Source organism: Arachis ipaensis, chromosome B06, assembly GCF_000816755.2.
Source record: "Arachis ipaensis cultivar K30076 chromosome B06, Araip1.1, whole genome shotgun sequence".
In the NCBI taxonomy this organism is placed as follows: Eukaryota; Viridiplantae; Streptophyta; class Magnoliopsida; order Fabales; family Fabaceae; genus Arachis; species Arachis ipaensis.
Window position 1 is genome coordinate 44,938,987 of NC_029790.2, and position 8,137 is coordinate 44,947,123.

An 8,137-nucleotide genomic window follows, 5' to 3' on the forward strand; every position below is an offset into this window, starting at 1 on the left:
CAGCGGACTGCAGGAAGATCATCCCTCACAGCAGGAACTTCCTTGCTTTGGGCTACAGACCACCATCTGTCACTGCTACTGATGAGACAGTCCCTCCGTCTGCTGGACCCTCTTCATCTACAGCTGCCCCAGCTGCCCCTGCTGCCACCACTGCACCTCCACCCGCCTCTGAGCTGGTTTATCGCCTCGTGCACCGTCTATTCCGCCAGCTTGATCAGATGGAGCGCCGTAACAGGCGCCGGTATGAGAGATTGGAGCGCCGCAGTAGGCGACGCTATTCCCATCTGAAGCTGATGATCAGACAGGGCGCCGACATTCCCTCCGAGCCCGACACACCATCAGAGCCATGATGCTTCATTTTAAGTGTGGGGAGGTCGCCATCTCTGGCATTTATTTTGGTGAACTACTACATACTTTTTCTTTTATTTTGGATATTTTTCTATATTTTCCTCTTTTTCTTTTATTGTTATTTTCTGAGTACTTATACATTGCTACTTGTGTATTTTACTCTATTTTCTGCATTTTGCAAATTTTGTTCATATTTTAATTATTTAGTTCATTTTAATTAATTATTTTAGTTTGCAATTCTAACTTATTAATGGATCAATTAGTATAGTTTACCCTTTTTACATAAGATAGCTTAGTTATAGCTTAGTTTAAATTGACAAATATAAAAAAGAGTAAGCTAGGAACTTGAACATAATAGATTTAGATCCATAAAACCTTGTATATATAGCATTACATGATGTAGTTAAACTGACAACATTTCATCAAGGAGAAACATTAAAAACTTCAAAGGCTACCCTAAATTACTTTTTAAGAGAATAATGAGAATTTTTAACTAAACTTGCATGACATACATAAGTGATAAATGATTTTTCAGCTAGAGAACACATAGCCTGTGAGTTTTGAGCTTAACTGTATGGTTACATTCAAACCATAATTTTTATTTCTGTGTGTTCTAACCTTCTTTCTTATTCTGATGTTCTTTACTTTGTTTTAGTCTATATGTCCGATTATAGAATATAGGTACATCTCAAAATAATGATTGAGGCCATCATTTGATTTTAGCTCACTCACCCCAAATTAGCCTACCTTTTACATCACCCTTGTTAGCCCCCTTGAGCCTTTTAAAACCCATTTATTCTATTTAGCCAAAATTACTAGCCTTAAGTAGAAAAACAAAAGAAAATCCCAAGTGAATCCTTGGTTAGCTTAAGATAGAAAATTATAAATAGAGTAAAATGTGGGAAACTTATTGGGAACATAGTTGATAAAGACAAAAGGTAGAAAAATTAAAAAGAATAAAGCAACTCAAAATTTTGGGGAGCAGGCTCATGAAAATTCAAATTAATTAAAAAAAATTACCATGTGTATTCAAAAAAAAAAAAAGAAGAGAAAAAGTTAATTTTCAAGCATGTAAATAAGGGGATACAAAAAGAACTCTCCAATGAAAAATAAAAAGCAATGCACATGGGATAAAAACAAGAATTGAAACATGAGCATGTGACATCAAAAGCGAGAAAATAGGGAGAATAGGTAAAGAAGCATTGTTTTACTAAGTATGTATGTTAGGTGAAATCTTAGTCTAATTAAGGATTCACTTGTTAGCTCACTTAGCCTTATACATATATCCTTACCCTTTGCCTTGACCCCATTACAACCTTAATTAAAGACCTCCTGAGTTTTGGTATGACTATGTTCTATAATTGTTGATTGGTTAGACGAAAAACAAAGTTATAGAAAGGAAGAATAAAAAGAAAAATAGAGCGGTTAACCCAATAAACACTGAGTGATTAGAGAGAAAACACAAAATCCAGTGAGGGTTCAAAAGCTCATTAACATTTATCTCTGATTGTCTTGCAAGTTTTTTTTCTTCTCTCATCTCATTTGCAAAAAAAAAGTGCTTTATTATTTGAGGGTTAGCTATATATGTATATATATCTCCTTGAGAATGTGAAATAATTTGACTACATGTAGGCTTTATATATGAGTGGATGAATTAGAATTGCATGACTCATGAGGTAGATGCATTTAGCATAGGTTGCATTTCATAACATTACATCACTTTAACCTTAATTATTTACCTTGGATTTAGCATGAGGACATGCTAGTGTTTAAGTGTGGGGAGGTTGATAAACCCATATTTCATGAGTTCTTTTTGTGCTTAATTTGAGTGATTTATACAATCCTTCACCTACTTATCCACATTAATTGCATGGTTTTACTTTCCCTTCCTTATTATGTGATGTAAATGAAAAACATGTTTCCTAAGCTTTAAAATCAATTAATTTAATTACCTTTATTTCCATTCGATACCGTGATTAGTGTGTTGAGTAGTTTCAGATTTTCTAAGGTAGAATGACTTAAAGGACGAAAAAGGAAACATACAAAAATGGAAGAAGAAAGCAAAACGGAGCTTTAAGGAAATTGGTATCCACGCGATCGCATGGATGACGCGATCGCGTGCCAAGCACAAATCAGCAGCGATGCAGCCGCATGATTGACGCGACCGCGCGCCTTAAGCAGAACGCATATGACGCGGTCGCATGACTGACGTGACCGCGTGGCAAGGAAAAGCTCCAAATGACGTGACCGCGTGACCCACGCGGACGCGTGACAGAGGCCACGCACCAGAATTTACAGAATACGCCCCCAGCGAATTCTGAAGCCCTTTTTGGCCCAGATCCAAGTACAGACAGCATAGACCAGAGGTTATAAAGTGTGGGAATGCACCCATTCAAAGGGAGCTCGCATATTTTACTTTTCAATGATTTAGATTTAGTTGAGAGGGAGATCTTCTCTCTCTCTTTTAGGATTTAGGATTTCTTCTTGTTTTAAGAGTAACTCTGGATCCCAGGTTTAATGTTCTTTTATTTTAGTTTTATTTATTCCAACATTTAAATTGATTATTATAATTTGATTTATAAATTATTCCATGTCACGGATTGTTCTTTGAATTAATGATATTTGAGGTATTTTCAGTTTATGATTGTTCTCTTTGATTTAAGTTATCATTGCTTCCCATCTAAGGACGTCTTTATTATTTCAGCAATTTTACTTTTTTCCCCTTTTGGTTCTAGTTAAGGATTCAGTAACTCAACAGTTATTAAACTCAACATAATTGATAATCATTATCTTGCTAATTGAGCTGAACTTAAGTAATTCCAACCTTTTCTTAGGAAATAAATAGGATTCAAAGGCCAGATTAATTAGTCCATTGACTTTCCTTTGCCCTAGTAAAGGTTGACCAAGTGGAGTTTAGATTCAACTTTCATTATAGTTGAGAGAGATAACTAAGTTAGACCTCTAATTTCCTTTATCTTGCCAAAAGTTGTTTTATAGTTATTATTTATTTTTAATTGCCATTTAATTCACTCGTCATTTAAATTACTTGCTTCTCACCTTCTAAACCCCGATTACAACCTTTATAACCAATAATAAGAACATACTTCCTCGCAGTTCCTTGAGAAGACGACCCGAGGTTTGAATACTCGGTTAACAATTTTTAAGGGGTTTGTTACTTGTGACACCCAAAACGTTTGTACGAAGGGATTTTTGAAGGTTTAGAAACTATACTTGCAACGAGGATTTATCCGCAAATCTCTAGACCACGCAAAAATCCTCTCGTCAGTCGCCGTTACTAAGGTTGTTGAGTCCCATTATCCCTCTATTTATTCTATTTCTGTTTTCATTGTACTTTAATTTATTGTCTGTTTTCTATTCTAGTGCATGATTACATCGAGAATTTTGTTCCTTTTTAGTGTCATTTTCTTTATTTTGTTTTGGTTATAAGATATCCTATGTATCCCTCACCAAGCTTAAAAGAAAAATTTATTTGAAAAAGAAATAGTGAGATACATAAGTTTCAAGATATCATGAGTTATTCCAATTATTTTGATGTGGTGGCCTTGCATTTTTTTTCTGAATGTATTAATTAACAGTGCATAATTAATATTGGAGTTAAGTGTGTTGGCTCTTGAAGAACAATGAATTTAGAGAAGTATTATTGATTCTCTGAAAATTCAAAATATTGATTCTTGAAGCATGAAAAAACAGCGAAAAGAAAACGAAAAATAAAAGAAAAAGAAAATAAAAGAAAAAAATAAATAAATAAAGAAAAATACAAAAGCAAGGATCCAAGGCTTGAGCATCAATTATTAGGAGGGTCAAAATTGGCCTAAAAAGTTGAAATAAGTTGCTATCCCTAACTAAATGCTTGTGGTGTGAAGGTGTCAAGTAAAAAGCTTGAGACTGAGCAGTTAAAGTCATGATCCAAAGCTAAAGATTATGCTTAAGAACTCTGGGCACCACTGTCTGGGAATTTAAGCAAAGCTAAATTCAAATCCAAAGTGTTCCCCAATTAAGTGCCTGTGGCATTTATGTATCCGATGGTAATACGGGAAAAACAAAACGCTTAGAGTCATGGCTAGGCTCAAAAAGTGCAAAGCACCAAAAGAAGCTGTGTTCAACAATCAAGAAAAACTAAAAGAAGAGAATCAATAATAACATCTAGATTCTAGTTCCAAAAGAGATCAACATTTCTGAGCTTCAAAGGAAAGTGAGATGCCAAAGCTGTTCAGAAGTAAAGAGCTAATAGCCCCATTTAGTATTTGGAACTGAGCTTCCCTGAAAACTCTGAGACTTATTATATCTTTCTCTTCTTTTTAATCCTACTATAATTTTGGTTGCTTGAGGATAAGCAACAGTTTAAGTTTGGTGTTATGATGAGTGGATATTTTGTACCCTTTTTAGTACAATTTTCTTAGTGTTTTTTTAGCACATTTTAGCAAGTTTTATTATGTTTTAGTAGGTTTTAGTGAAAAATTCACATTTTGGATACTACTTTGTGTTTTTGTTTTTATCTTATCATTTTAGGTAATTTTTGGGTGAAACTGGCAAGTTTGGCAAAGTCTGATTCAGAGGCAAAGAAAGGATAGCAGATGTTATCAAATCCTAACCTCCATGCATTCCAACGAGCATATCATGAGATACATAGATCAAATTGAAGCGCTCTCAATAGAGTTGAAAAGCTAACTTCCAAGGCTTTCCAGCAATATATAACAGTTTATACTTTTCTTTGGAAATGACTGCTCAAAATGGGAGTTGGATGCCCAACACACCCCCTCTTTGGCGTTCAACGCCCAAGAAGAACCAAGGCCAGCGTTGAACACCCAAAACTGGCATTCAACGCCACCAAAGAAGCACAAGGCAGCATGGACACCCCCTAGTGGGCGTTCAACACCCACTCATCCAAGTTGGACACCAAGCTAAGCCCAAACACTTACCAAGTGGGCCCAGAAGTGGATTTTCGCACTCCTTTGCTTAGTCTATCTCATTTTTGTAATTCTTAATTATTATTAATATCTTTTAGGTCTAGATTAGTATATATATGAGAAGATCACCCATGTTTATCATCATCTCCCGACTTATCATACATTATTTCTATTTTCTCTGTAATGTATGAGCAACTAAACCTCCTAAGTTAAGGATAGGAGCTCTGCTCATTCCTATGGATTAATATCATTACTTTTCTACTTTAATACATGTTTGATTCAATTCTATAAGGTATTGACGTTCTTCATCTTTATGAATTTGGGGTGGAACAAGAGTATGACCCCTTATTCTACATGAGCTCTTGCGAAGCCTTAGCCGGATAGTATTGAGCTACAGCTTGAGAATACATCACAGGTTCCAAGAGAGTATCTGGGCTAATTGGGACATGTGACATAAAATCTCGTTAGTCATGGGTCATTGAGGTCTCTCTGGCATTAAGACTAGAATAATGAGAATCATTCTTCGATCCGGAGGATCTGACCTTGTCTGTGGCGTTTTGAGTAGGATCACTAGAGATTGAATTGCGTGAGCTTCACCCTTGTTCAGATTGGATGACCATTAACACTGGCGTTTGATTTGGATCAGAGGAGCTTAATGACCACTAGCCCTGGTTTTAATCACTTACAACCTTGCCATTGAATGAATCTCTCATTGTTAAAGTAGTCAGTAAGAAGTATTAATTCGGAAGAACAAGCGTCTCCAAGGCCTTAACTGATTTCCCATCATTGTTTCTGCACCAGTTTGGTATTACTTTATTTATTATTCTGTTTCATGCGCCTACAACAACCACTACCTTTTCTATTTGCCTGACTAAGTCCAGCAAGATAACCATTGATGTAAGGGAAAATTGTCGGTATAGAATTTCTCAATAATTCTCGTTGTAGTATAGTTTCTAAACCAACAAACAATCCTCAATAAAAAATTTGTTTGTCACAAGTACAAACCCCAATAAAAATAACCAAAGTATTCAAACCTCGGGTTGTCTCTCAAGGAATTACAGGGAAGTGTTCTTGTTATTGGTTATGGATTGTATAATTTTGGGGTTTTGAATAAAGAACATGAGTTGTAAATGACAAGAAAGTAAAATAAATTCAAATGATAAAAGGGTCTTGGCAAGGGTTGATGGTTAAGGATCTTTATCATTGTTACTAACCACAACATGATAATTGTAAGGATCAATCCCATTAAGTCATCCTCTAACAAGTGGAGGAGAGTCAAATGAGCTACATCAATCCTAATCCATAAGTCCTAGCCACCTCACTAATTAACTTAGTGGAAGCTAGAGTCAATGGACACCAATTATCAATCACTTGGACATTAACAACTCAAGTTCACCTAAGTTACCATCCCAAGCCAAGAACACAAAAATCTACTCTAACATCCTTCCAAGTATTTTATCAAACACTTGGAAGTCATAAAAGGAAAGCAAAATAAAATTGCAAGAAAAGTAAATCTACAACTACCAATTGCAAGGAATTAAATAACACAGCAATTAAACAATAAAAGAAATCAAACATAAATTGCATTAAAGAAAAATAGAAGAAACAAGAGTGCATCAACAACAAAGTAAACAAATACAAAGAGTAAAATACTAAACTAGGAAAGAAAAGGTAAAGGAACAAGAAATTAGAAAAGAAAAGTAAATCAAAGCATGAATTAAACCTAGATCTAAAGAAATCCTAATCTACATCTAACCTAATTCTAGAGAGAAGAGAGAGCTTCTCTCTCTAGAAACTAACTAAAGCATGATGAAAACTAAAACTATGTGCTCCCCCTTTGTCCAATCTTCAATTCTGCATTAAATAGTCTCTAGAATCAGTTGGATTTGGGCCTTGGAAGCTCAGAAATCGCCCCCAGCGTTTTCATTTTAGTGAGGTCACATGTGAGCTGCGACGCGTACGTGAGATGTCACGCGTACGCGTCGCCTGGTGACTTCATATTCACGCGTGCGCGTCTGTAACGCGTGCGCGTCGATGAATGCACTCAAAATCCTTGATTTTCCATGAATTCTCCACTTTTCATGCTTTTCTCTTCAATCCTTTGATCCATTCCTAGCCTTTTCGACCTGAATTCACTAACAAACACATCAAGGGATCTAGTGGAATCAAAGGTGAATTAAAATTAACCAATTAAGGGCCTAAAAAGCATGTTTTTACACTTAAGCACAAATTAGGAGAAAGTCATGAAACCATGCCATTTCATTGAATAAATGTGAAAAAGTTGACAAAATCACCTAAATTACATACAAGATGAACCACAAAATTGGGGTTTATTAAATCTCTCTACACTTAAACCAAGCTTGTCTTCATGCTAAACCAAGATAGAGACAAAGGGTATTAACATTTAATCAATGCAAACTATCTATATGCAATCTACCTACATGCAATCTATCTAAATGGATGTAATTACTTGGTCAAAATAAATCAATCCCCAAGAAAATATATATACGCATAAGGGCTAAAGGTATTAACAACAAAGCCAAACCACCATTGAATTGAGTTATTAAAAGTTTTACAAACTTGCAAGAAAAGTGATGATTCTAGGTGAAAACATGTAATTGAGCAATCGAACCCTCACCGGATGTGTATCCGCTCTAGTTGCTTAAGTGTATAGGGTTGATTCACTCAATTCTCCTCTAATCATGCTTTCTAAGATTTGTTTTTCATCTAACAATCAACAATTATTTCATGCATGCATGCAAATATCATGAGGTTTTTCCACAAGGGTGTAATGGGGCTAGGGTCAAGGTAGGATGCATATGGTCAAGTGAGCTTGAAATTTGAATCTTTGATTCCCAATT